Below are 12514 nucleotides of genomic sequence, written 5' to 3' on the forward strand. Positions count from 1 at the left end.
TTTGCACATTCAGGTCTCAGGATAGCATACCATTCCCCTTACGCTACTTTCTCTTCCCAGCTTTCAGCAGACTAATTAATTGCCTCCTACTCTTCAGTATGTTCATATCTTCTCATACTGACCTCCCAAGCTGATTAGTCTCCCCCTTTATCCTGAGATGTGTATTGTGCTTAGCAATGGGGCTAAATTAGCACTGGAGTAAAGGCTAATCCTTTACAGTATAAAGTTTACACCCAACAAAGATTAAAAGTAGGTCTTAAAAAGATCAAATTCTAATGCTGGTTAAATTCTTTAAGTAATTTAACTGCATACAGAACAATTGCAGCCTCTTTAAGGAAATGCAGTATACATACCCAGCATTTCAGAAAGTGAAATTCACAATATCCAGCATCTGATCAAAAAGTCTGAGGCATTCAAAGAAGGAGAAAAATTCAGAAATTATGGAAAGAAAGGAATTTGCAAAGTAGGAGCTTAAAAGGAATGTAGAAAATCATGAGCACAGTGAAGAGAAAAATGGAAGATCTGAGAGTCAATTATCCAAGAGAAAATTAAAAGCACCCAGAGGAAAAGAATATGAGGTCAGCAAACAATACACAGCCCACAGACCAAGTCTATCCTGCGTCCTGTTTTTTCCTAAGTAAAGTTTTACTGGAGCACTGCTATACCTGTAACCTGTTGTGTATGGCTGTTTTTACACTACAATGGTAGAGCTGAGTAGTTGTGACAGAGACTATATATATTAGTCTGTTTTCATGCTGCTACAAAGAACTGCCTGAGACTGGGTAATTTATAAAGAAGGATTAATTGACTCACAGTTATGCATGGCTTGGGAAGCCTCGGGAAACACAATCATGGCAGAAGGGGAAGCAGGCTTGTATTACAAGGTGGCAGGCAAGAGAAAGCAGGGAAAACTGCCTTATAAAACCATCTGATCTCGTAAGAACTCACTATCCTGAGAACAGTATGAGGGAAATCGCCCCCATGATCCAGTCACCTCCCATCAGGTTCCTCCCTCAACACCTGGAAATTACAATCCAAGATGAGATTGTATATGGTGTAACCATATCACCATACAGCCTGCAGAGCCTAAAATATTTACTATGGTACATTAAAAAATTCTGATCCTTGATATAGAGAAACAAAAGACCATTTTATCAGAATATGAAAGCTAGAGGATGGTGGAATGGCATCTAAAAAGTGCAGAAGGGAAAAAAGTCAACCTAGTGAATACTCACTATACCCAGTGAAGATTCATTCAACATGAAGGGGAAATAGATATTTTTAGACAAAAGCTGAGAGAATTTTTTTCTTGAGTATTTGCACTACAAGATAGGTTAAAATTCTTCAGGCTGAAGAGAGCGTACCAGGTGGAAATTTGGATCTACAAAAAGGAAGGAAGATTTGGAAATGAATTTGGCACCATTGACTCAATTTACAGAATAAGAAAGCAGGGATAGTTTTGGGAAGCTCAAGACACACTGTGCCCATGAGCAGCAATTTGGACCTCCTGCTGCATTCACTGTGCATCAAACACACACTGTACAGACAAAGACTCCCAGGAAAAGAAGTATAAACATGGACTAACACAGAGGTGGGCAAACTACAGCCTGTGACCCAGCCACCTGTTTATGTAGAATCCAAAGTAAGAATCTTTAACTTACACATAAACTTCTAGAATTGAGTTTAACAAGTCTCCTAAATACAAAGTTAATATACAAAGTTGAAGGGTATATTTATACACCAGTGACAGGTATTAGAATACGAAATTTTAAAATATTGACAATAATGTAAAAAATCAATTTTTTAGAAATCTAGAAACAGCTTTTTAGAAATAAAAGATGCATAAGACTGCCATACGATGCCACAAAACATTATTTAGGAAATTAAAGAAGACCTAGATAAATCATGGCTTGGAAGACTCAATATTATAAATGCCTAATTTTTCCTCAAAACAAATAGCTAACTTCCCAGTCTATAGAATCAATGCAATCCCAATCTGGGAATTCTATTTTGTATTGAGGAGCTGATTCTGAAATGTAAAGGGAAAAAGTCCAAAAATTGTCAAGACTCTTGGAAATGAGGAACAAGGTAGAATGACTTTCTTTAAAAGATAAAACTTATAAAGCTAAAATAATTAAGATAAGGGGACTTATCAGAAATACGCCCATACTTACATGCATATGTGATTTATGACAAAAATAATGTGACCATCCTAGTTGTTTGAGACTGAGGCTGTTCCCAAGACATAGAAATTTCAGCTAAAACCAAGAAAGTCCCAGGCAAACTGCAATGACTTGGCCCCTAGACAAAGATGACACTTCAAAGCAGTGTGAAAAGGGTGGTCTTTTTCATAAATTTTAGTGGTATAGTGGGTAATCATGTAAAATAAAAGAAACTTAACCCTTACTGCACACTATATATAAAAAATGTATTTCAAGTGGATTTTAACTCTAAACTGAAAGGCAAAATAACACTTCAAAGAGATTACTTAGAACATCTTCAAAATCTAGGTGTATGGTTAAGATTTCTTAAATAGGAACAAAAAATCCTTAGTCATGAAGGAAAACAGTGATAAAATGGATTACATTAAGGTGAAAAGCTTTTCATCAAAAACTCCATTAAGAATAAAATACGGGCCAGGTGCGGTGGCTCACACCTATAATCCCAACACTTTGGGAGGCCAAGGTGGGAGGATCACTTGAGCCCAAGAGTTCAAGACCAGTCTGGGCAATTTAGTGAGACATCGTCTCTAATTTAAAAAAAAATAAGAATAAAATACAAAGCCACAAAGTGGTACATCTGTGTAAATCAAGTGAACATATAAAGAACTACAAATCAACATAGAAAAGCCATAGAAAAATGAGCAAGACTTGAGCAGGCACTTCCAAAGAAAAGAAATTTCTAATAAACATACAAAAAGGTGCTGAACTTCATTAATCACCAAACCTCAATAATACGCCATTAAATGCTCATAGAATGAATAAACTTAAAAAAACTGGCAATATCAAACATTGGTGAGGATGTAGAAAGTTAATTCTCATATACTACTTACAGGAGCGTAAATTGATAAAACTACTTTGGAAAACTCTTTGGCACTATCTTCTAAAACTGAACATGTGCCTACTGTGTTATCTGGTAACTTCACTGCTAAAGAGAGATGCTACAAAAATGTGTGCATAAAGCACATTTTAAATGTTGTGTACACAAAAAGTTTTAAATGTTCAGTGCAGTATTATTCATAGTAGCCTAAAACTTGAAACAACCAAAATATTCATGAAGAAAAGAATGGATAAATAATCTGTGGATATTCATTTTTCTTGCTGCTTTTAGAAAAATATAAATTCTGGATGGACATTCATATATATTAAATTCCTTTATAACAACAAAAATGAATGAACTCCAGATACACGTCACAACATTTGAATTCCACAACCATAATACTGAGGGAAACACAAAAGAATGCCCACTCTTGCGGCCGGGCGTGGTGGCTCAAGCCTGTAATCCCAGCACTTTGGGAGGCCGAGGTGGGTGGATCACGAAGTCAGGGGTTTGAGACCAGCCTGGCCAACATGGTGAAACCCTGTCTCTACCAAAAATACAGTAATAGCCGGGTGTAGTGGTGTGCACCTGTAATCCCAGCTACTCGGGAGTCTGAGGCAGGAGAATCACTTGAACCTGGGAGGCAGAGGTTGCAGTGAGCCTAGACTGCGCCATTGCACTCCAACCTGGGAGATACAGCAAGACTCCATTTCAAAAAACAAAAAAGAATGCACACTTTTATGATTCTGTTTCTATAAAACAGGCAGGAGCTAATCTGTGGTATTAGAAGTACAGATAATATTACCTTTGGAGAAAGGGAAGGAGAAATGTTCAGAAAAGATCATGAATAGGGGACTTCCGTGGTGTGATTAATGTTACCTTTTTTTACCTGATTCTTTGTTTACCAGGTTGTGTTGATTCTGTGATTACATGTGGAACTATCTACTTATAATTTTGTGCTTCCCTGTATGTCTTTTATACTTCAAAAAAAGTTTAAATTTTTAATTATAACTGGCAGCTCTATTGAGTCTAGCCTCCCAGAGTGTTTCATTAGAGAAGGAAAGTAGTTAGGCTGTTGGAAGAGCCTCAGTGATGGATGATGAGCCTAAAACAAGAGAGTTGCAGAAAATCGGACAGGATGAAATGAACTGTTTGTATATATCGAAATTGAATATCCATTTTTTAATTTAAATGTCACCTGCTCCGGTGCACTAGCCACATTTTAGATGCTCATGAGCCATGAGGCTCATGGCCGCCATAATGAACAGCACAACTGTAGTGATAAGCCATAATGGTGATAAACTACATTTTATCATTTTATGCCTCCTTCCCTTCCTGTCCATTATTTGGGTACCCTTTAAAAATTAAACACATATGTTGTCTAATTACTGAAATAAATGAAAATGCTACGAAAAAAATCTGGGCACCTATCTTCCTGGAAACTTCAGGCTTAATTCCATTTAGAGAATGGACCGTCTGTGACTTCTGAAAGAACTTACAATATTATTAATGGTTTCCCCTATTGTTAAGACAACAGACCAATAAACTTATTTTTTAATGTTGCTGCTATTGTCCACTTATTAACCAGTCTGTCTGCTTGCTAGACCCCATTAGAACATCTTTTTAAGTTTATTTTTATTTCTTGGGTCTTGGTTTATACTCAGTCCTCCACTTCCTACCACTGATACTAGTTTTTTTGTTTTTGGTTTTTGGGGTTTTTTGTTTTTTTGTTATTTTTTTTTTTTTCAGACAGAGTTTTGCTCTGTCACCCAGACTGGAGTGCAGTGGTATGATCTCGGCTCCCTGCAACCTCCATCTCCCAGGTTCAAGCAATTCTCCTGCCTCAGCCTCCCGAGTAGCTGGTATTACAGGGACATGCCACCACACCCAGCTAATTTTGTGTATTTTCAGTAGAGACTGGGTTTCACCGTGTTAGCCAGAATGTTCTCGATCTCCCGACCTCATGATCCACCTGCCTTGGCCTCCCAAAGTGCTGGGATTACAGGCGTGAGCCACTGTGCCAGGCTGATCCTAGTTTCTTGAAACACACAATAATAGAGGTGAATATTTTTCAGGATGCCTGTCTTGTGGTTGTTATGGTCTTGATATCAAAATCACAATATTTCAGTACAGAGCACTAGCACTGCTGCCCTTTAATTTCTCCACGATGATGTATACTTAGCTAAGTCCAAGACACATGTTTATAAATACTACTTATCTGTATTTTTGGCAGCTTATATTTCCAGAGAACTTCATTTTTAGGTGTGAATGACAGGCTTGACCTTAATTTAGTTCTGTATGGAGCAGTTTGTTCTCAAACCATAGTCTAGTGTTAATGAGGAAAATATTGAAATCGAGACTCAGAACATGGAAAAATAATTTGCAGTTGAAATCAATGATACACCTCTGTAGGTTTCTGCTGAATAATTTCTTGAATTGGGTAATTTCTACCCTCTTGGCTTTCAGTAATAGCAGAAGCAACTATGTAAGCAGATTAGCCAATAGACACAAGTTTATTACTTTCCTCACTCATGGCTAAGATGAACGCAAAACCAAAAGTATAATAATAATAATAATACAAAACTTGCTTCTCAATCTTCACTGCCTTAGAATAGAGAAAACACTATAACTATCCTTAAAATCTGGCTTTGGAAAGTGATTGTCCAGAATATTCTATCTTCAGCAAGGACTCAGGCTGCCAATATAAACTGGCCAGCAATTGTCTGGAACAGTTATTCCATATTCCACTATCCTTTTTGGAACATCATGATTAGGCCATCATGGTTACTCACTTACATAAAGAGCTAAGTTTGTGTTAAATACTAGAGGCAAAATAATAAATTGGCTGCCATTTGGCAAATAAATTATCTTCCCAGATCTACTGTTGACTCGGAATAAATGCCTTAAACAATTTGTATCTCCATTTTCCAGGCAATCCAGCTATCAAGAGTTCACCATGGTGGAGTGGGCCAGGCTGTCCTAGTGCCTATGTCTAATTGTCTATGACAATTTGAAAAAGGCACCAGCCCTATTTGGACAATCAAAAAGAAACAAATGTCTCTTGCTCTAAGCTAATGAAGTCTATATGAAGAGGCTTGATGCGAATCAAGACTGTATTTCTTGAGGGCTGAATTTCAACCCCTTTTCAAGCACCATCATCTGGGTGCCCTTTCTCAGGCAAAACTTATACAATGTATACCACTGTTCTGAATGGGCAGTTCTCAAAGACGAGACGCTCAGGAGACAACCTGAGTTTACTTGAAGTTTAAAGAAGACAAATATAATAACTGTGAGCTTTAATGGACCAAAACATAATTTGTAAGTACATAAATGATTCAGTGATTGTCTCAGGGAAACCAGCTGCATTTGTAAGTCTGTTACGTAAGTTTGTTTATCATTAAGAAAATGTTTCTTAGCATCTACTATGTGCTAGGTACAATGCTGGGTAGCAAGGTAATGAAGTTGAACTTGAACAAAGTGGACACAGCCCCAACCCTTTATTTTGTAGCTCAGAGTCTGGCAGGGAAGGGAAATAAACCAGCAATTATAGTCATAGGGGAAATATGAGCAGCTGCACTTAAACATGGCAAGAGCAAATATCTAAAGGGGTCCTAGCAGCCTAATAATTATATATTTCAGTAGATTTCAAGAGACATCTTGTCATAGTGACTTGATAACTGTTATAGAATTTATGGTCTGTTTTCAATTTATTAATCACAGCTCCTGCTGCCCATCACATTGCAGAAAATTACTTACAACAGGACAGATCCATTCTGGCTATAGTGTGGCAAAAAGTGCATAAGTATTGCTTATCATTTCACAAGGAACCTCCTTCACTGGCATAGAAAATGAGAAGTATGTACTCCACAGAGGCCTGTCTCCCAGGCATCCTTCATCAGTAATCCTGAGCCTGTAATTCCTTCCTTAGGACCTCGGTGTTAGGAAGAAAATGACTCAGGAGAGGAGGAAGAGGAAAGGCAATAAGGAGAGCCAACATTTATGGAGTGCTAAATAAACATCCCTCTACAGTTATTTATCACTGTCTGCCCCACCCAGAGTGCATTCCATAGGAAGCATCCCACCAGATGCTGTAACTCCCTTCCATTGCTTTTGAATCAGGAAATACAGGCCTCAAAGACAATCCATTCAGCGCATGACCAACAAGCCAGGACTTCTTTCTTTGCTCTAAAAGATGAATTTCGACAATCAGGAATCTCTGCAAGTAAAATCATGAGACATAGAGAATTACCTGTTAGTGGTGGGTGCTGATTCCAAGTGACTATATAGGCTGGAGATTAGAGAGGCCATTTGAGTGATTTGTAAAATAAGGAAGCTGGTTGACAGAAGGAGGACAAAAAGCAGACCTGTAGAGAGGGGCAGGAAAAAAAAAAAAAAAAAAAAAAAAAACAAGAAAAAGAGAGACAGAGAAGGGATAATCCTTAGAGACAAACCAGTTCCTCTCCTCCCTGGTTGTCTAATTCTTCCTTGGTTCCCCTATATTTGTATTCCTTAATAAGCCTTTATTTCCTCTGAAGTTATTTCAATGAGTTTCTAATATTTGCCCTAAGATAACTTCAACTAAACCAGTCAGCTAGGTGGTTTACATTTATAATCTCATCAATACAATCACTCTAACAAGTATCATTATTCCTATTTTACACACCACATAATTGAGGCTAGGTGAAATAAAGTACATTGGCCAAAGTGAAACAGCAACTCTGACAGCTGGCAATTAAAAAAAAAAAAAAAAACTTAAGGATCATATGAATACATGGAATTGTCTTAGAAAACCACTTTACCCCACTTTTCCCACCTATCCCTTCCTCCACCAAGTTGAGTAGGTAGAGCTACCAATATCCCTTGGCACAGGTACGTGATTAAGTCCAGAGAAAACTGGTATATGCTTCTATGTCTTCTTCTCCCTTGTAAGCCAGCATTAAAGTTTGTTTTAATGAAATTTCATCAATGCCAAGCATTGATTCTCTCAGATCGTATATTTGTAGTGATAACTTTCCTACTGTGTGAAATCATTGAAAACACAAACCCAAGATCGACTTATAACACCACATGTTGGCCCTAGAGACAACTCAGAGTCTGCTGCAGGCAATACCATTGCTTCAAAACACAATTGCACATAATGGAAAGACAAGAGACTTATTATTATGACATCTTAATATGCACCCTTATGATAGACAGAGGGCATGGGCAGGAGAAAGATTAATTTAGCAAGATAGAGCACTTGTGCAAATAAGACAGAGTCCTAAAGCAAAATATTGGGATACTTCCCTTCGGAAAAAAAAAAAATGTTTTGAGCCCAGAGTATGGTCTTGACAGGAGACATTTTTAGAATCCAATGATAACCCTGTAATTTTTTAAATTACAATTTATGTATTTTCTTTAATTTTGAAATAAAAACCCTGGAAAGAGAACTCTGTCAGACCAAATAGTCTATGATTCCTACAATGGTGGCAAATAATTTCAAATATATATATTGGATTTTTTAAGGTTATAGTATTTGGAAATGGCAGAATAAGATAAGGTATAAAAATGTCAATTTGTGAAGAATAGGCACTAGGCTTTTTAGAGAAAACATATGATTCAACTGTGCCTTAATCTATTTAATTACAATACAGAGTTAAAATCCACAAAGGAGGGTTCCCTTTGTTTAGCAATTTTAGTTATTTATTATTATTATTATTATTATTTAAAAATGGAGACAGGGTTTCACCATGTTGCCCAGACTGGTGTCAAACTCCTAGGCTCAGACAATCAGTCTACTTCGCCCTCCCAAAGTGCTGGGATTACAGGCATGAGCCACTGTGCCTGGCCAATTTTAGTTATATTTAAATTCCTGTGAACTTCTTTTGGCATTTATTTACTTCATGGACTCTTTGGCTTTTAGCATGATGCATTTTTGTAACCTCTGTTTAGTTTGGTTGGCTGTTAAGCCTATGACTTTTCAGAGTGGGTTCATTATGTTTATTAAGTGTAATCTGGTGAGAAAACCCTTCCAGGGTCTTTCTCATAAAGACAATATGAAGTAGCCAGAAAAATCACAACCATGTTTATGATTTTAATAATAACAACTTGAAAACCAGAACAAAATACAGAACTTAGTCCCAAGGGATGACTAAACAAGTCATCAATTTATAGCTGCTAGCATTTGTTGAATCACCTTTAGTCTATGGAATTCCGTGATTTTAGTTTTCTTGTGAAAGTAAAACAACAAGAGATACATAGCATTAATAATTTGAATAGTAGGAATATATTGCACATAAGAATTATAATCAAAAAGAGAATTTGTATGCCAAAAAGAAAAAAAAATAAAGAACTGATTGCAATAGGGAGCCAACTAAAAACATCATGAAGAAAATTAAATCCAGCTTCTTCTTTTAGAGATTTCTCATAGCCAAAAAATAATCTAGTATTCAGTCCAAATTGCAGGTAAGTAATAAAAAACTCAAAAACAATGGTCAGGGCTACAGTCTAATAACAGGTGTGCTATAGTTTTCTTCTGAAACATTATTTTTCTTTCTTCAGTCCCCCTTTTCTATTAAAGTGAAATCGCAGTGACACCGATTTATTCTCAATATACATTTTAGTCTTATTATACTTGGCCTGATTATTTGCATAAAGTGTAAAAAGAATAGCCATAGCCATTGCCCACATAGGATCCTTTTTAAGTTGGCTTTGCTGGAATTTTTTCATAAGGGATTTTGGATTAGACTTTTAAGAGCATCTCAAGGCTAGCAAGCCAAATCAAGGATTCATCATGAGAATATGCGTGTAATACCTGTACAAATGGGGTGAATTCCTTTCTTCTTAAAGTCCCCCAAGTATCTTGACATTCTTGGGCCTGTCAGAAAGTGACATCTTTTTTTGTGTGTGAGACAGGGCCTTGTTCTGTTACCCAGGCTGGAGTGCAGTGGCATGATTATGGCTCACAGCAGCTTCAACCTCCCAGTCTCAAGTTATCCTCCCACCTCAGCCTCCAGAGTAGCTGGGACTTACAGGTGCATGCCACCACGCCCAGCTAATTTTCTTTTTTTTTTAAAGGCACGGTCTCGCCACATTGCCCAGGCTGGTCTTGAACCCCTGGGCTCAAGCCATCCTCCAGTGTCAGTCTCTCCAAGTGCTGGGATTACAGCACTTTGAGCCACTGTGGCTGGCCTTTTTATTTTTTTCTTTTGAGACAGGGTCTCACTCTGTTGCCCAGGCTGGAGTGCAGTGGTGTGATCACAGCCCATGGCAGCCTCAACCTCCCATGCTCAAGTGATCCTCCAACCTCAGCCTCCTAGGTAGCTGTCTCTACAAGTACACACCACCATACCCAGCTAATTTTTAAGCTTTTTTTGGTACAGATAGGGTTTCACCATGTTGCCCAGGTTGGTCTCAAACTCTGAGCTCAAATAATCTGCCTACCTCAGCCTCCCAAAGTGCTGGGCTTACAGGTGTGAGCCACTGTGCCCAGCCAGAAAGTGACATTCTTTACTTACCGCAAGGTCAGGGACCCTGTAAGAGAACTGTGCAGACCAGGTACCAGGCCAGTCTTTCTCTTTATATTGGCTTTATAATTTCAATCCCAGTCTTTCAAAGCAGTCTTGCCATATTTGAAAATATAATATCCCAGCCACAGCCTTGGTAAAATAACCAGTGCTTCTAATAAGTCCTATAACAAAAGAAAATAGTTTCTATTGAACTTATTCAAATAACTATATTGAAATAAAATAAGAATGCTTATGATTACTTTCCAAATCCTGGAGAATTCAGGTAGAGAGAGAAAGGTAAATGTTTCAATTTTGCTTGCAAAAGAATACTTTACCAGTTACTGTAAGATACAAATTGCTCAAAAGAAAATAAGTTTTCTTGATTCTGAAAAACAAAACATAAAAAGAATCAGCAATATTTCAAAGAAAAGGTCATAAAAATCACTTTATTCCCTCATCAGTTCAGTCCCGTGTACTTCTTGTTCTGCTTGGTGTCGTGTTAGCAATCTTCATGAACACGTCATTTTTTTAAATTAGGGTTCTGGAAGGTTTTATCTAGTTCAATGATATCATCTCCAAAGTTATCAGAAGCCTGTATTCAAGAGCACTTGTCAGAGTCTTTTCATGAAAGTAATTTTGGACTGTAGTTGGTTGCCAGTGCTTTTAGAGGAGAATTCAAAATAATAACTATGGATGACAAAATTCTAAAATAGTCATGGTTAAAATCTGATGAAAGTTCCCAGTTGACAAGGAAATTTAGTTATTTCTATTACATGCAGCATTTTCAGATAATAACCAGAATCATAACTGATAACATCATATCAGGGCTATCAGATTTTAATAAGTTTCACATACTCTTGAATATTCACATTAATAACATATCCATACAAATATAACTTTAGAAAAGATTTAACAAAACCAAAATTATGACTACTAACATTACAAAATTATGACCACTAACATTACATTATATTGTTATGAATCTGCATACTTTTGTAACATTGACATCAATAACATACCAATAAATGTAACTGAGAAAATTTGGTATTATTTACCATTTGACAATGCCTCCCATACAACTTACCAAATAAGTCTAATCATCTGCTCTCTCTATAAGATGAGAGATATATTCTTTGAAACTCTCCAGGGGCCCAACTAGATCATCTTAAAATTAAGTTTAAGCCAATAAGACTTAACTTAGGATTTTGATCCTGGGGAAACCTGCCAAAGATGTCAAAAGATTCAAAACAGTTGACCATAACAGAATCACAGCTTATTGTTAAATAATAATTGTTCATTTAATCAGAGTGATAATCAAAAGACTTCAGAAGCAATACAAAAAGTTGCATAGGTGTAAAAATCAATCCTTTTAAAGCTTCATTTTCCTAAGTAATCAAAAATCTAACCCAGATAATATGGGAATTATCTTGATAAAAACAAGTTTCAGAAAGGAATAGAGTTCAGAATTAGAAACGGAAACATCAGCCGGGCCCAGTGGCTCACGCCTATAATCCTAACGCTTTGGGAGGCCGAGGCGGGTGGATCACCTGAGGTCAGGAGTTCGAGACCAGCCTGACCAACATGGAGAAACCCCGTCTCTACTAAAAATACAAAAATTAGCAGGGCATGGTGGCAGCCGCCTGTAATCCCAGTCACTCACGAGGCTGAGGCAGGAGAATCATTTGAACCTGGGAGGTGGAGGTTGCAGTGAGCCAAGATCACGCCACTGCATTCCAAACTGGCCAAAAAGAGTGAAACTCCGTCTCAAAAAAAAAAAAAAAAAGAAAAAAGAAAAGAAATTAAAACCTCTTGCAGTTTTATTAAGATCAAATCAATAATTTAAGAAAATCTTGCTGTTCTAACATAGGAGACCAACATTTCTAGTTTTTATTAATGTACTTTTAACATCAAAGCTCAATCTTTAAGAACACATAAATAATTTCCTTTTAATTAAAGCCGACTGAATCACATGCAAAATTTATTTCATA

This window comes from Nomascus leucogenys, chromosome 7b, assembly GCF_006542625.1.
Source record: "Nomascus leucogenys isolate Asia chromosome 7b, Asia_NLE_v1, whole genome shotgun sequence".
NCBI classification, from domain to species: Eukaryota; Metazoa; Chordata; class Mammalia; order Primates; family Hylobatidae; genus Nomascus; species Nomascus leucogenys.